At 43.3% G+C, this 18922-nt stretch overlaps 1 long non-coding RNA gene across 1 annotated transcript in view; it reads left to right on the top strand.

Moving 5' to 3' along the window:
- Nucleotides 1-4309: 4309 nt before the first annotated feature.
- Nucleotides 4310-18922, top strand: part of LOC124285917 — a 48646-nt gene continuing 34033 nt past the window's right edge. Inside the window, exons 1-2 of the long non-coding RNA XR_006900910.1 lie at nucleotides 4310-4421; nucleotides 4589-4683. This is a non-coding gene — a long non-coding RNA (uncharacterized LOC124285917). The remainder of the gene's footprint in view (nucleotides 4422-4588; nucleotides 4684-18922) is intronic.

The following is an 18922-nucleotide window of genomic DNA, read 5'->3' as shown; positions in this document are numbered from 1 at the left end:
GTCGTAAGTTATGACATTTCAGGCTTTTATATCTCTTTTTCACACACTGTTCTTTTCTATTTGGAAAACGGATGTGTTCGTTTCTGAAGGTACGTCGATTTCACGGTATTATAAGTACGAATGTAAGTGAAGTGGTGTTAAATGTTGCGTTCAAGATTATTTCATTTATATAGCGACGGGCTTGCTCGTGTGTGGGTCTGTTTGACCTGGTCTGGGGTTATGTCTGTTTTATATTCCGATCCCACTGAGATACCATGGCCTGTTTGAACGTGAAAACCCCACAGACGCTTAACGCTGTGCAGGGATCAAGTGCCATCTTCTAACGTATACTAGTATGATGCGGTCAGGACTGGCCGCCTCCTGTGTAGTGGTTAGAGCGTCCGCCCGGAGAGCGGAAGGTCGCGGGTTCGATCCCCGACCGCGTCACACCAAAAGACGTTAAAATATGGTACTTGTTGGTCCCTGCCTGGCGCTCTGCATTACTGGGTACAACAAGGACTGGTCGGCTCGGAGTCAGTATACTGTGTCTGAGTGGGGTATTCATGCTTCACTGCGGCATGGTATCTCAGTGGGCTAGCACTATAAAACCAGCTTCAGTCTGGGCTAGTATAAGCAGCCGCACATACACATACACACGCATGCACGTCGTCATATGAGCGAAATATTCTCAAACACGACGTTAAACCCAAGTTCACCTCACCTCACCGGTCAGGACTAGTGAAGATCCGGGTTTGAATTGGTCTACTGCAACCCATGTTTGTCGTAAGAGGCGACTAACGGAATCGGGTGGTCAGGCTCACTTACCTGGTTGACATATGTAATCATATCCCAATAGCGTAGATCGATGCTCATGCTGTTGATCACTGTATTGTCTGGTCCAGACTCGATTATTTACAGACCGCCTCCATACAGCTGGAATATTGCTGAGTGCGGCGGTAAACAATAAACAAACAAACAAGTGACGCGGCCAGGGGAACAAAACTTCAGCTGTTCGGGGCGCACGCCTTGTTAACGTGACCAGGGGCGGTGAGGTAGCCTAGTGGTTAAAGCGTTGGCTCGTCACGCCGAAGACCCGGGTTCGAATCCCCACATGGGTACAATGTGTGAAGCCCATTTCTGGTGTCCCCCGCCGTGATGTTGCTGGAATATTGCTAAAAGCGGCGTAAAACCAAAACTCAGTCAGTCAGTCAGTCAGTTAACGTGACCATGCATGGAGGCGTTGAACTGTACCGAAATCGCCGTTCATGACATCAGCGATGAGTAACGGATCTGAACAGCCTTTCAGTCATAAAAATAGAAAAATGATAAATATAATATGTAACTACATAAATGTCTTTCCATGGGATTCCCGTGTGAGTTCATTGGTTTAAGCACGGGTCGCAAGATTCGTTTTTCTCAGGTACAAGGTGGCAAATTGGTCGAAGGTATTTATCTTCATATACTGAAAAATGTTTTATTCTAATAACAAGCCTTACAAATAAGGATGGTGTAACAATTAAGAATAAGTTAATGTCGGGTGACCACCATCTGCATTGATGCAGGCGAATCTGCAGCGACCATTGAGGACACATGCTGACGTAAAACAATCTGACGGATGTTCAAAGTCAACCAAAGATTTGTCAAACTGAGCTAACGTTTCAGGCTGGTTCGGATCCAGTAGGTCCTCCTTGTTAATGTGGCTGTGGCAACCCGAAGATGCACCAACTGAATATGGTTGTCTTGTAAACGGGATATCACACTTGGACGACCAGCCCATGACAAGTCACGAGTGTTGTTCTGCTGGAGATTTATTCTAAAATCGACCTTCGATGGACATTAAAATGTTGAAATTCCTTATACCTCTTTCATCTTTGTAGTATTTCTGCAGTTTAAGTTTATTTTCAGCAAGCTGTGCTTTGCGTAGCGTTATTTATACTTAGATAATATTTTGTTATGACCACCTAAGACCTAAACAATTATTGTGTGCTGCTGACATTCAGAAACCACGTGTGTGTGTGTGTGTGAGTGAGTGAGTGAGTTTTCAGTTCTACGCCGATTATAGCAATATTCTAGCAATATCACGGCGGGGGACACCAGAAATGCACGTGTGTGTTATTATGTAGGGCTGGGACGGGTAACCCAGATACCCGGGACGGGTGGGTAATGAGTTGGACCCTGGTACTCGTCTCGTCAATGAATTAGACTCAGAATAAATGTATTTTCATTGGACGTAATTTCGCTTTTGAACATCAGAATGTCAGCTTAATGTTGGAGGAACAGTTGTGTCACTTTGGTGAAAACCACGAGCAGGGATCTGGTGCTGACAAACCAAGAAATATACTATGGGCGAATCGGGTTCGAACCTACAATCAAAGGTTTCTGTTTGACTAAGGGACGCAACTCGGTTAAGCGAATTAGTGAATCCTTGACTGGGCCAGCTGTGTCGACGCATGAGTGAGTAGTAATGGTAGAGTGAGTGGGTTGGGTTTTACTCCACTTTTAGCAATATTCCAGCAATATCACGGCAGGGGACACCAGAAATAGTTGTCCTCATATGACGACGCGCATGCGTGTGTACGTGTGGCTGCTTAGTGCTAGCCCACTGAGATACCACGCCGCAGTGAAGCATGAATCCCCCACTCGGACACATTATACTGACTCCGAGCCGACCAGTCCGTGTTTTACCCATTAATGCCGAGCGCCAGGCAGGGACCAACAAGTACCATATTGTAACGTCTTTTGGTATAACGCGGTCGGGGATCGAACCCGCGACCTTCCGCTCTCCGGGCGGACGCTCTAACCACTACACTACGGAGGCGGTCTATTTATATAGTATTAAATGGATACAATTTCAAATTATGATTCTACGTTTAAGTAAAGATGTGAATTTTTGTGATCCTTAGCAAAGTGTGAGTAGTACAGTATACGTGTGGGTGGAGCGGTGTTCCAGATACTTCGGAATCGCCATAACCGTGAGAAGATTTGATCAGAAACGAACACGCCCGGTCATGCTTCGCAGAACGTCATTCCTCAATAATATTGCGTACAGTGCTTTCTCTGTAATTAACGTGTTACTTGATATACGACTTGAAAACAAGAGTGATCGCTTTCGATGCATTTCCCATGCGAAAATTTGATGCAGGCCTAATCACATTGACGCTTACACTACCGATGACGCGAAAATTGTAGCGATTTCATCTCGCATGAACGCTTTCTTTCCCACACTGCGGGCTCTTGGCATGGAGTATACGAAGGACCTATGGTGCGCTACAACAATATCAACCTATGGCCGAACAGAAGAGATCGTAAAAAATATGTTCACAATTGCACGGGTTGTGATTCTGTTTTTCAGTGCAAATGAACGATACTGTGAATCATTAGGGGTGAATGAGGGCACTTATATTTAAAAAGAGAATCTTCAATACTTTGTTTGGATCTTTTGAATTCGTGCAGTTGTATGCGCTAGTAAAACGTATATTTGTGTGTAGATATTTGATTAAGCGTACACACTGCGGTATATTTAGATATGTTGCTGGGAAATCACATGCTTTATATATGATGCTTCTCTGTATGTGTGCATTGTGTCAGTGATGGGTGTTTAATTGGTAACCTATTTACGGGTGGCCCAATCGTTGAGGTGCTCATATCGCTTTGTGCAGAGTTGCGTCCCTTGGGCGTTCCAGATCGAGGGTTCGAATCCCAGATTCTTTCTGATTATCTTTCTACTGGTTTGTAAGCACAATATCCATGCTCGTATTTCAGCAAAGGGGTGAATTGAATCTTTTTGGGCTTTCCACCTACATTATAAATATTGACAGCTGAGGATTTATCTGAAATTCTATTCAAGGTACCTTAAACCAAATTTACTTGTGAGTGAGTGATGTTTTTAATGTTTTAGCAATTTGTCAGGTGACTTTGCTAAAGGGAATCGAACCCGGGTTATTTTGACGATCCAACGATTTAATCACACAGACAGAGAAAGTAAAATGGTGCATGTCTTCGGTATATATTGCTCTTTGAAAGAGTTCCTTACGTACCCCCCGCCTATTTTATAAGGTACTTTTCATTACTCTGTATTTTTTGAAAAAAAATAGCTGGGGGCTACGTAAGGAACTCTTACCCTGAAGTTCTGCTGAAAGCATATGCTGATTATTTACAAATCATATAATATTTAATTTCCAATCAAAAACACATCGGCATAAATAATACTTTTCCACCTGTTTCAACACTCGCTTCTTTTTGATTCATGTTTGTTTCAAACCACACGGAACACGTGTCAAGTCGACCACCACTTGCTCGTGCATTTAGAATAAACACGATATCGGTTTCGGTCATGACACGCGTGCTGCACGAACATCACGTGCAGAAGTGATGTGAACATCTGTTGGCGAACAGACGATTCAGGGAGTCCGCCATGATGTTAAAATTCCCGAATCAGACAGGTATTTGTTTGCAAAAATGCTTGATTTTCATGGAATTTTCCCAAACCTTCGGCAAATTAATGTAACTGTTGGGAAGAACATATGAATACATTCACTATAAATCAAACATCTATCTCCGTACAAAATGTCGAATTACCAGTCATTTTTCTATGCCACTTATCTTCCAGATACCATATTCAAAGAGGTGACCCCAAGCCGTAGGGTTGCAGTTTATATTTCGTCTTCAGCAGTGTCCGAAGAGACAATACCTGTGAAGATCCGGGTAAGAATTGATCTTCAGCAAATAATAATCATCGATCGACGCAACTGTGACACGATTACATGTATTAACCAAGACAGCGACCTGACCATCTTACCATTAAGTAGCCCGTTACAATAAGCATGGATTGCTGAAGTTCAGTTAACCCGGATCTTCACGAAGGTCTTCTGTAGACATTCTATACCTCGAACCTACCCGTGAAGATCCGGGTTAGAATTAGTCTTCAGCAACCGATGCTTGTCGTAAGAGGCCACTATAACGGGATCGGATGGCCAAGCACGTTGACATGGTTGAGACGGCAATATTCTAGCTGTATGACGACGGTCTGCAAATACTGGAGTCTGGACCAGACAATCCAGTGATCAACAACATGAGCATCGATCTGTGCAATTGGGATATGATGACATATGTCAACCAAGCTCATGAGGTCAGTCACTGGATTGTCTGGCAAATCGGGTTCATTGCTGGTTCAGCAGTAAATAAAAAATCCCAAACACTATGTGATCTGTTTCACTCTATTACTCAACGCGGGCGGTGGGTAGCCCAGCGGTTAAAGCGTCTGCTCGTCACGCCGAAGACCCAGGTTCGATTCCCTAGATGGGTACAATGTGTGAAACCCATTTCTGGTGTCCCCCGTCGTGATATTGCTGGAATATTGCTAAAAGCGGCGTAAAACCATACTCACTCACCATGACCCAACCCACTCACTCATACGCTGGTCTATCACATGTTAAGATGCCTGTATATGGGAATTACAGCATAATTGCAATCTGTGACTCCGGGGGCGGTGGGGTAGCCTAATGGTTAAAGCGTTGGCTCGTCACGCCGAAGACCCAGGTTCGATTCCCCACATGGGTACAAAGTGTGAAGCCCATTTCTGGTGTCCCCCGCCGTGATGTTGCTGGAATATTGCTAAAAGCGGCGTAAAACCAAACTCAGTCAGTCAGTCAGTCTTTGATTCCGCTACAGTCTAAGACTGGTTTAGACACAAACTGTCTTAAATAACTGAAACAGTTTGAGGAATATGTGTCTAAAATTGATCACGCACTATTCTAATCATAGAAATAACACCGACAGAGAATATTTTCATATAAACTGAAAACGTGCCTCTTAAATGAAACCGGTTGTTTTTAGTCCATTCTTTAAAGTTTACACATATTCATTTCTTGATTGAGATTCCGCACCGAGAAAAAACATATCGATAACATCTAGTGGCAAAATACGATATTGTTATGTGATATCCACCATTTTGCAATGAACGAGTCGTGTCACCTAGCTGCGATAGTCTACTCCCTATTCGTGTTACGGAATAAGTTGAATATGGTCTCCATGTTAATCTTCTTTCTCCTGGATTTGTCTACTGTTGCCGTGGATCACCTGTGGCTGTTTACATAACTGCTGAAACGCTCGAGTCGCACGTGCACGTTAATCTTCAATACGTCATCATGCGCATATCCCAGCTATACTCAACATTTTTATGCGAATGTGGAGTGTTAAAAGACCGAGACTATGAAATGTGTCAGATAGAGAGACAGATATATCCGTTTTCTTTATAACAACGCGGATGTAAGGTGTCAGATGTTGGCCAAATATATGCTACAATAAGATAACGGAGATACCACGGTCTGTCTCATTGGTGGAAGGCTTACCATTTTTCCTTTTCGCTAATCGTTTAAAGGCCGAGTGTGTGTCCAGGTGCCAGGTTGCGATGTCTTGTAAACCTAGTAGAGATAGATAACTGACACTTATTACTCGGCTACTAAAACGGCTTTTAGTCAAAACACGGATTCAGAACATATGTGCAACATGACTATATAACTGACTTGGCCGATTTTGCTTTGTAAGAGTGAGTGAGTGAGTTTAGTTTTACGCCGCACATACCAATATCCCAGCTATCAGACGCCGGTATGTAAATAATCGCGTCTGGACCAGACAATCCAGTGATCATCATCATGAACATCGATCCACGCAATTGGGATATGATGACATGTGTCAACCAAGTCAGCTAGTCTGACCACCCGATCCCGTTAGTCGCCTCTTACGACAAGCATGGGTTACTGAAGATCAATTCTAACCCGGATCTTCACGGGTTTGCTTTGTAAGAGAGAGAGGTGGGGTAGCCCAGTGGCTCAAGCGTTTGCTCGTCGGGCGGTGGGGTAGCCTAGTGGTTAAAGCGTTGGCTCGTCACACCGAAGACCCGGGTTCGAATCCCCACATGGGCACAATGTGTGAAGCCTATTCCTGGTGTCCCCCGCCGTGATGTTGCTGGAATATTGCTAAAAGGGGCGTAAAACCAAACTCAGTCAGTCAGTCAGTTTGCTCGTCACGCGGCATGCCCGGATTTGGATTCCTACAAGGGTACAATGTGTAAAGCCCATTTCTTGTGAGTGAGTGAGTTTAGCTTTTCGCCGCACTCAGCAATATTCAAGCTATATTGCGGCGGTCTGTAAATAATCGAGTCTGGACCAGACAATCCAGTGATCAACAGCATAAGTATCGACCTGCGAAATTGGGAACCGATGACATGTGTCAACCAAGCCAGCGAGCCTGACCACCCGATCCCGTTAGTCGCCTCTTACGACAAGCATGGGTTACTGAAGGTTCATTCTAACCCGGACCTTCACGTATCACAATTGCGGAGATCGATGATTATAATCTGAATCGAAGGGTTGTCTGGTCCAGACTGGATTATTTACAGTGAATGCGTTTGGTTTTACGCCGCTTTTAGCAAAAAATCACGACCGGGGACACCAGAAATAAGCTTCAATCATTGTACCCATATTGGGAATCGGCATGACGGGCGAACGCTTACACCACTAGGCTACCCCACCGCCCCCTATAAAGAAGAGTATTTCAATATGGTTACTTTGTTGTTTTTCTATTTGTTATGTATACGCACAAGGAATATGGGCATATATTCAGGACTTGTTTCGCCCCTATAATCCTGATGGGGACACCAAGAAGACGCAGCTCTGTCAGCCGGGAATCAAACATACTTGTGTTACAAGCAAACACTTCAACAACTGGCCTACCTCTCAATCATAGGGCCGGTGGGGAAGCCTAGTGGTTAAAGCGTTCGCTCGTCACGCCGAAGACACGGGTTCGATTCCCCACATGGGTACAATGTGTGAAGCCCATTACTGGTGTCCCCCGCTATGATATTGCTGGAATATTGCTAAAAGCGGCGTAAAACCATACTCACTCAGTCAGTCATAAATTAATGAAATATGGAATATTGGTAAGTGCAGTGCTGCACACAAACCTGCATTTTGTTATACAGACAGTAAAAGATTATTGCAAACACAATTGGCTTCTTCTGAGAAATTGGCTTGATTGCCTTTAATATTAAGTAGTTTTGGGGCGGTTGGGTAGCCTAGTGGTTAAAGCGTTCGCTCGTCACGCCGAAGACCCGGGTTCGATTCCCCACATGGGTACAATGTGTGAAGCCCATTTCTGGTGTCCCCTGCTGTGATATTGCTGGAATATTGCTAAAAAGCGGCGTAAAACCATACTCACTCACTCACTCACTTTAAGTAGTTTGAATTTAGAGAAGCCTGTCTTGGGCGTTTTGCTGGTGGCGATTATTGTATTACTCCCGACTGTTAAAACATCTGTAATAATAAACACAAATACTTTAATTGTTTTGTCATGAAGGTTTAATGCTCGTGGAGGAAATTGCTGGGACAACTTCAAACAGCGGCTTGCGTGTACCATATCGTGTTTCATCCAAAACAGCATTGTTGTGATAGGATTAAAAGCAGGAGCGACATGCTTTAGGAAAGCTGTGCACATTTTATATTATTGTAAACTGCCCACAAGAATATGTTTCAGTTTAAAGTGGCAGATGGAATTTATTCTCGAAATTTTGGTGGAATATTCAGATATTTTCTACCGAGGCGTTCCTGTTGCCGAAGTTCTCCAATATCATTGGGCGCCATATGAGCAGGAAGAACTTGCCTTGTTATGATGTTTAAATTACGGCAATGTTTTCAGTGATAACATGTTGAGAACTGTTTGGACATGGCTTATGAATGTTAATGTAGGTGGACTGTGGGGAACGCGTCCACTGTAACGTAATATATGCATGCTTGCTGTATGCGACATGTTATGGACATATGCAGTTGGTGTCTGTATTGGAATAGTGGGTGGAACCAGACACCATATAATAAAAAAAGTGGGGGGAGGGGTAGGAAGCCAACTGTAGGTAACATGCCAACTGTAGGGGAACTATAGGGCAACTGTAGGTGACAGGCCAACTGAAGTGGAACTATAGGGCAATTGTAGGTGGCATGCCAACTGTAGGGGAACTATATGGCAACTGTAGGTGACATGCCAACTGTAATGGAACTATAAGGGTAACTGTCAGATACACGACAACTGCATAGGGCAACTGTAGGTGACATGCCAACTGTAGGGGAACTATAGGGCAACTGTAGGTGACATGCCAACTGTAATGGAACTATAAGGGTATAGGATACACGACAACTGCATAGGAAGGCAACATGTAAGCGACATGCCAACTGTAGGGGAACTATATGGCAACTGTAGGTGACATGCCAACTGTAATGGAACTATAAGGGTAACTGTCAGATACACGGCAACTGTAGGGCAACTGTAGGTGACATGTCAACTGTAGTGAAACTAAAGGGCAATTGTAGGTAACATGCCAACTGTAATGGAACTATAAGGGTAACTGTCAGATACACGGCAACTGCATAGGGCAACTGTAGGTGGCATGGCATGAACTAAAGAGGGCAACTGTAGGTGACATGCCAACTGTAATGGAACTATATGGGTAACTTATCAGATGCGGCAACTGCATAGGGCAACTGTGGACGGCATGGCAACTGAGTGACATGCCAACTTGTAATGGAACTGGCGGTAACTGTCAGATTCACGGCAACTGACAGGGTAAATGTCAGGTGACACAACTGAAGCGGAACACTAGCAGGGCAATTGTGGGTGACAAGGCCAACTGAAGTGGAACTATAGGGCAATTGTAGGTGGCATGTGTGGCAACTGTAGGGGAACTATAGGGCAACTGTAGGTGACATGCCAACTGTAATGGAACTATAGTGAACTATGGGCAACTGTAGGTGACATGCCAACTGTAGTGGAACTAAAGGGCAACTGTAGGTAACATGCCAACTGTAATGGAACTATAAGGGTAACTATCAGATACACGGCAACTGCATAGGACGCAACTGTAGGTGGCATGGCAACTGTAGGGGACATGCCAACTGTAATGGAACTATAAGGGTAACTGTCAGATACACGGCAACTGCATAGGGCAACTGTAGGTGGCATGGCAACTGTAGTGGAACTATAGGGGCAACTGTAGGTGACATGCCAACTAGAGAACTATAGGGCAACTGTAAGGTGACATGCCAACTGTAATGGAACTATAAGGGCAACTGTAGGTGATAGGCCGACTGTGGAACTATAGGGCAACTGTAGGTGAGAGGCCAACTGTAGTGGAAGTAAGGGGTAACTGTCAGATACACGGCAACTGTAGGGCAACTGAAGTGACATGCCAACTGTAGGGGAACTATAGGGGTAACTGTCAGGTACACGGCAACTGTAGATGGCATGGCAACTGTAGGTGACATGCCAACTGTAGGGAACAAAGGGGTAACTGTCAGGTACACGGCAACTGTAGGGTAACTGTAGGTGACATGGCAACTGTAGGGAACAAAGGGGTAACTCAGAAGCACGGGAAATGTAGGGCAACTGTAGGTGACAGGCCAACTGCAGTGGAACTATAGGGTAAACTGTAGGACAACTGTAGGTGACATGGCAACTGTAGGGGAACTAAGGGGTAACTGTCAGAAACACGGCAACTGTAGGGTAACTGTAGGTGACATGGCAACTATAGGGGAACTAAGGGGTAACTGTCAGAAATACGGCACCTGTATAGGGTAAACTGTAGGGTAAGTGTAGGTGACATGGCAACTGTCAGAAACACGTCAACTGTAGGTGACATCCCAAATGTAGTGGAACTATAGGGGTAACTGTAGGGCAACTGTAGATGACAGGCCAACTGCAGTGGAACTATAGGGTAAACTGTAGGGCAACTGTAGGTGACATGGCAAATGTAGTGGAAGTAAGGGGTAACTGTCAGATACATGGCAACTGTAGGGTAACTGTAGGTGACATGGCAAATGTAGTGGAACTAAAGGGTAACTGTCAGATACATGGCAACTGTAGGTGACATGCCAAATGTAGTGGAACTGTAGGGCAACTGTAGGTGACATGGCAACTGTAGGGGAACTATAGGGGTAACTGTCAGAAACACGGCAACTGAAGGGTAACTGTAGGTGACATGGCAACTGTAGGGAACAAAGGGGTAACTGTCAGGTACACGGCAACTGTAGGTGACATGCCAACTGCATCGGAACTATAGGGTAAACTGTAGGGGAACTAAGGGGTAACTGTCAGGTACACGGCAACTGTAGGTGACATGCCAACTGTAATGGAACTATAAGGGTAACTGTCAGATACACGACAACTGCATAGGGCAACTGTAAGCGACATGCCAACTGTAGGGGAACTATATGGCAACTGTAGGTGACATGCCAACTGTAATTGAACTATAAGGGTAACTGTCAGATACACGGCAACTGTAGGGCAACTGTAGGTGACATGTCAACTGTAGTGAAACTAAAGGGCAATTGTAGGTAACATGCCAACTGTAATGGAACTATAAGGGTAACTGTCAGATACACGGCAACTGCATAGGGCAACTGTAGGTGGCATGGCAACTGTAGGGGAACTATAGGGCAACTGTAGGTGACATGCCAACTGTAGTGGAACTAAAGGGCAACTGTAGGTAACATGCCAACTGTAATGGAACTATAAGGGTAACTATCAGATACACGGCAACTGCATAGGGCAACTGTAGGTGGCATGGCAACTGTAGGGGACATGCCAACTGTAATGGAACTATAAGGGTAACTGTCAGATACACGGCAACTGCATAGGGCAACTGTAGGTGGCATGGCAACTGTAGGGGAACTATAGGGCAACTGTAGGTGACATGCCAACTGTAGGGGAACTATAGGGCAACTGTAGGTGACATGCCAACTGTAATGGAACTATAAGGGCAACTGTAGGTGATAGGCCGACTGTGGAACTATAGGGCAACTGTAGGTGAGAGGCCAACTGTAGTGGAAGTAAGGGGTAACTGTCAGATACACGGCAACTGTAGGGCAACTGTAGGTGACATGCCAACTGTAGGGGAACTATAGGGGTAACTGTCAGGTACACGGCAACTGTAGGGCAACTGTAGGTGACATTGCAACTGTAGGGAACAAAGGGGTAACTGTCAGGTACACGGCAACTGTAGGGTAACTGTAGGTGACATGGCAACTGTAGGGAACAAAGGGGTAACTCAGAAGCACGGGAAATGTAGGGCAACTGTAGGTGACAGGGCAACTGTAGGGGAACTAAGGGGTAACTGTCAGAAACACGGCAACTGTAGGGTAACTGTAGGTGACATGGCAACTATAGGGGAACTAAGGGGTAACTGTCAGAAATACGGCACCTGTATAGGGTAAACTGTAGGGTAAGTGTAGGTGACATGGCAACTGTCAGAAACACGTCAACTGTAGGTGACATCCCAAATGTAGTGGAACTATAGGGGTAACTGTAGGGCAACTGTAGGTGACAGGCCAACTGCAGTGGAACTATAGGGTAAACTGTAGGGCAACTGTAGGTGACATGGCAAATGTAGTGGAAGTAAGGGGTAACTGTCAGATACATGGCAACTGTAGGGTAACTGTAGGTGACATGGCAAATGTAGTGGAACTAAAGGGTAACTGTCAGATACATGGCAACTGTAGGTGACATGCCAAATGTAGTGGAACTGTAGGGCAACTGTAGGTGACATGGCAACTGTAGGGGAACTATAGGGGTAACTGTCAGAAACACGGCAACTGAAGGGTAACTGTAGGTGACATGGCAACTGTAGGGAACAAAGGGGTAACTGTCAGGTACACGGCAACTGTAGGTGACATGCCAACTGCATCGGAACTATAGGGTAAACTGTAGGGGAACTAAGGGGTAACTGTCAGGTACACGGCAACTGTAGGTAACATGCCAACTGTAGGGGAACTAAGGGGTAACTGTCAGGAACACCTCAACGGTAGGGTAAGTGTAGGTGACATGGCAACTGTAGGGGAACTAAGGTTTAACTGTCAGGAACACCTCAACTGTTGGGTAACTGTCGGTGAGATGGCAAATGCAGATGAACTAAGGGGTAACTGTCAGAAACAGGGCAACTGTAGGTGACATGGCAACTGTATGGGAACTAAGGGGTAACTGTCAGGAACACGGCAACTGTAGGGCAACTGTAGGTGTCATGGCAACTGTATGGGAACTAAGGGGTAACTGTCAGGAACACCTCAACTGTAGGGTAACTGTCGGTGAGATGGCAAATGCAGATGAACTAAGGGGTAACTGTCAGAAACACGGCAACTGTAGGTGACATGCCAACTGCAGGGTATTACGACTACGTGACATCTGTATGGGATATTACCAGTGCAGATGGCATAACAACAGCGGGAATATGACAACTGTAGGGGACGAAGCTACTGTAGAGGGAGTCTCGCCTGTCGTATTAACATTGGGGATTAGGTAGCCGACACTGTTGATGACGACGACTTACGTTTGCACCTGATGGCGCTGCCTGTTAAGACGTCTCCGGTGACACCTGGGGTGCCATGTGGTTAATATGAAATTACCATAATGTGTTTATACGTAGGTGTACGGTGCTCTAATCTGTGGCTCATGTAATGGATATAGATGCGCCTTGTCTGCACAGATGTGTCTAACCCGGTCATCCATCTCCAGCAATGCTGTATTAGACATACTGCTTCAGCTACTGTGCCCTAGTAGCTACCGTTTCTAAAGACTTACTCTTAGTATGTTTAATTGTATGAAAAGATGTATATTTAAAGTTTTGAATATCAGGTTTTGCTATTTACTGTGACTGAATTTCGAAGTTTAACTGGTCTTCGTCATCACTATTATTCTATGCTCTTTTCTGTGGGAAAATACTTGTTCTGGTAGCCTCGAATAACTGCAAAAATGAAGATGTAGCTTAAAGCAACCATCAGTCACTCGCCTCCAGGTGGGACCAATCTAGGCACGATGGAGTTAACGTGTAGGAACAAATGATCGTTATCTAACAACTGTGAGTTAAGTGCCGTAAGACTAACGCTTAGTCTCTGAATATATATATATATGTCAGGGTAGAGACTGCGATCTGGTAGAATCGGTGATTCTACCGGTAGAGATTCCGATCGGAGTCTCTACCAGTAGAGACTGCGATCGGAGTCTCTACTGGTAGAATCTCCGATCCTACTAGTAGAGATTGTAATCGTAGTCTCTACTGGTTGAATTGGAGATTCTACCAGTACATTTTCCAGTTCAACTGGTAGAAACTCAGATCCTACTAGTAGAGGCTGCAATCGTCTTCAACTGGTAGAAACTCCGAGTGATCTGTGGGTAAACAACAAAGACACTTTTTCTGAACAGTACTATGCATTTTATATTAAGGACTAAAATTACAAATGTGACTTGAGAGATCATATTACAATATATACATATATTACAAAACTGATTACAAGCAAGATCAATTGCATAATCAGTGTTTGCCCTAGGCATAAAAATTTAGGAGTCATCATGACTCCCTGGTGTCATGAGAGGGAGTCATGGACATGTTTTTGGGAGTCAACTTCTTTCATCAAGAGATCAACTGTTATTGTTTAATAACAACAGGTCCAAGTAAGGCAGGTCAGGTATTTAATCAGCACTGAGCAGTTAACTGGCAAACATTAAACTTAGTAGTTTTAAACAACAATAAATTACAATATGTACTCAAACTTAAACTAAAGTAAAGTTATCTGAACTAACAGCCCAGGTCGAGCATTGCCTCAACAATGACGCGAGCTTATACATTCACTCTTTGGAAAGCAGTGTTTTTATAACCATTACTGATCATAAGTTTTGAAATACATCTGAATGAACTGCCTACTTTTAACTGAGACTTTGATAACAAACATTTAACACCTCACTGTAAACAATATCAAAATAAAAATGGTTTGTAACACTGTATTTACATCATGTTTGGACTCCACTCAAAAACCAAAAACAAAATACCTTACTCCAAAACAGACTTAACAAATAAAGTTAACAAGATAACAATAAATAAGTTCAATTATAACTGGCAAATAATAGGAAAACATTATCCCCACTTATTATACTTGCTTGCATAAGCTTGCACTTGCATAGGTTATTCCATATAATCGTAGTCCCTACCAGTAGAGACTACGATTGCAATCTCTACTAGTAGGATCGGAGATTCTACCAGTAGAGACTCCGATCGCAATCTCTACTGGTAGAGACTCCGATCGCAATCTCTACTGGTAGAATCTCCGATTCTACCAGATCGCAGTCTCTACCCTGACATATATATATAAAAGGGAGATCCTGAACCTGAGGAAATCTAGACTTGCTTCATTTAGGGCTTTAGCTATGCAGAGAGGGTTGGGCAATAAGGAAAATAATTTGGTTCAGGGACTGTGAGACAGATTATGGGTAGCGCATGAGTAGACTAACGCTTAGTCTCTGAATATATATAAAAGGAGCCCCAGGGAGACCTGAACTAGGGGAAATCTAGACTTGCTTCATTTATGGCTTTAGCTTTGAGGGAGGGCTAGGCAGTAGGGAAAATAATGTGGTTCAGGAACTGTGAGACTATGGCTGCCGTATGGGAGATGATGTCAGGTGATGGGATATGGGAGAGTTTGTGTGGTGGAACCTGATGCTTTCATCTATTTCATCAATAAAAGATACATATGCTTTATGTACGATCTTGAGCGTTAAGACGCGAAACGTTTTGATTTAGGTGGATTGTAACGTTGTTGAACCCAAGTCATTCCCATAAAACTTGATCTGAAGATTTCTTTGTATATCACGCTCTCATGATAAGATATCGTTTCAGTGACTGAGTGAAGGTTGTGGATGCAGCGCAGCTTGGGACCATATCTCAAGTCATATCTGGGGAATATGAGAACCCACACATGCAAGGGAAACCACAAACAAGCATTTGAACAAGCGTTTGAACATGGGAACATTGGTAATAGTTGTTCGTCAGCACCATGTTAGACTAACAACTAGTCTCTGAAATGAACATATTTTACAGAAAAAAACAGTTCAGGATAAGAAATATAAAATGAAAAGGAGCCCTGAGTCTTTCTTCATTTTCTGAAACTGTGGAAATCTACACTTGCCACACAATCTAGACTTGCATGGGCTTTCTTGGATATGTTTGTTTCAAGGGCTGTACGACAGACTAGCACCATGTCTGTGCTCGTTGGTTTCGCTAAAGTGGTTAACGCACAAGACCTGCCTCTCTTGGTCTTTACCTCCCACAATATAGGCTGACACGCCGTGATATAGCTGGAATACTCTTCAAACTGGCGTTATACCAATACCAGCCCCTATTGGTGTTACTTTCAAAATATATAATGTGAACTGCTCTAAAGTTTGTGAGTCAATCTATTTTTGGTGCAAAGAACAGCTGGTCTATATTTACGGATGTATTTTTTAAAGACAAACCTTCACTTCACTATTGTTTTGAATGCCATAAAATGTAGGCTAAATGTGCTTTTATTAATGGTGATACTGGGAACACCTACAGTCGTCCCTTGCATTGATTGTACAGTAATTAGCCATGTTAATAAACGTCAACATGATCAGGTATAAGTAATAGGAATTGGCCCTTCAATCAGCACTATGTCATGTGACTCTAGTCTTTAGAGAGAGGTTTTATAAGTTGTCCTCGATCCTTTTCACATTGTGAATACAATATGTTTAAACTAAACTAAACTGGTCTCTGAATATATATAATTGTGATTGAAACAACTTTTTTCTTATAAACTGAAAAAGAGCCCAAGGGCGGTGATGCGGTTCAGGGCGCTCAGGGGCGGATACAGCTTTTTGAGAAAAGGGGTGCACAGTTCATTTTCACCCGTTTTCACGAGAGTTTCAATGGTCATTTAATAAAAAGGTTCAGGACAAAAGTGGGTGGCCTATGGCGCTGTGCTCTTTGTTCAGCTTTCGTGCATGTTGCTGTTATCTAATGTTATACTAGAGTTTTAATTTTACATGTACAATTGGCATGATTTCTGTATATGTCAGCATCATCAAAATCCGAATAACTAAAATGGCCATACCACCCACATCCTTGGATTCACACGCATGCATGTCTGTCGTTAATTTTCCCTATGGCGTGTTATTCTTGTATATTCGTCTCTACCAAACTCAACACATTATCTTTATCCACATGCACTGGAAATCTAAACCGATGAGAAAAACCCACCGTTTTACCGTGAGAAAACCGAAACGTGTAAACGTTAATGGTTTGTTATAATACATGCCGCTAGACCGATTGACAGATTTCCCAACTCCACAGCAGTGTTTGAAGCCGATTGTGGCCATCATCAACCCCTATCAGCATATCAAAGGTGCGAAATGAAACCCTAACAGGAGTTCCAGACACAAATGTATACAGGATGAAAAACCATCTATTCCAGCCAGACTCTGACCCCTGACAGATGAACATGGCCGTGGCTATCACAAAGCCAGCCAACCGTTCGGACAACATGGATCATCAAAAGTCCCGGTTGTCAAAATTAGTCGGTCTCTCGTATCTGTTACTTTGGGAATCTTTGTAACAGTGGGTGGTATCACAGTCCTTATCTGATGCATGGTAGGCTAATAGTCTGTGAGATGTTTTATTACCAAATATATTTGTCAGTTTGTGAAGCACAACAAATCAGTTGTAATGCTGATTTCATGATATGGAAAAAGAATTGATATCTGACATCTGGACTTGTTTAATAAACTTACATGCTAATATTCTGCATTGTTGAAGGAATTTTTAAAGACACTAAGACATCAATTAAATCCATCTTAACCTTGAAGATCCGGGTTCGAATTGGTCTTCAGTAACCCATGCTTGTCGTAAGAGGAGACTAACGGGATCGGGTGGTCAGGCTCGCTGGCTTGGTTGACACATACCATCGTCTCACTTTTGCGTAAATCGATGCTCATGCTGTTGATCATTGGATTGTCTGATCCAGACTCGATTATTTAGCTGGAGTGAGTAAGTTTGGTTTTACGCCGCTGTTAGCAATATTCCAGCAATATCTGATTGTCCTAGGCCATTATTATTAGTATACACATTTGATATTATTATATGTTTTGTTACTTATCGTATATATATGATTCATTATATATCTTGTATATGTAGTTTATACTGTTTCTGTACGGAACGTTTGCACAATAAATATTTTATCTTTATCTTTATCACGGCGGGGGACACCAGAAATGGGCTTCACACATTGCACCCATGTGGGGAATCGAACCCGGGTCTTCAGTGCTTTAACCATTAGGCTAACACACACACACACACACACACACACACACACACACACACAGAGCTGGAATATTGCTGAGTGCGTTAAACAACGAACAAACAAACAAATCCACTGCACTATTCTAAAACACAGCTGTGACATCAATCTTTTGTTTCAAGCACATACATTAACTATAATCACGTGCATTGTTAATATACAAGATCCAATCATCAAATCGTTAAAACATGCACGTGCAGAACACACACATGGGCTAGTTCAATTGCATCACACATATGCCGTAGTTAGATCTGATTTCGCAGTAATTTGGTGCTGTATTTTATAGTAAGATAACACAAGCTTGAACGGACTTGCGTTACCAGTAATGACAGTCGCCATCCTCACTGGATCGTTCATTACTTATAACGCAGATAGCTGTCCAGTTGTGCCATATCCTAAACCGATTTCTCCCCTAAAACTGCTCTTCGGTTTTATAGGTGGAAATGCACGATATTACTATGTTACTGAATATATACTAACATAATCATTTGCGTCCTCTTATAATGATATAATCCATACGTCAACTCTCAAGCATTTAGCTTGAGACTCAGGCTTTTGTTACGTATGTCACGTTCTCGCGACAAATACGTTCATATGAAAAATATGAATAAAAATCTGTTAAAAATCATACAAAAAGCACTGAATAAATCGTTTTCAGTGACTTTTCTGAGAAGCGAATGTTCAATTATGCGTTGGCTTCAGTGGTGGGATGGGGTGTTAATTTGTATTCTCCCGTGGGGTTGGAATTTATGTATAGTCTT

This window comes from Haliotis rubra, unplaced genomic scaffold (genome assembly GCF_003918875.1).
Source record: "Haliotis rubra isolate DU_JTF1 unplaced genomic scaffold, ASM391887v1 Scf37, whole genome shotgun sequence".
NCBI classification, from domain to species: domain Eukaryota; kingdom Metazoa; phylum Mollusca; class Gastropoda; order Lepetellida; family Haliotidae; genus Haliotis; species Haliotis rubra.
This window is presented reverse-complemented; position numbering and strand designations above follow the sequence as displayed.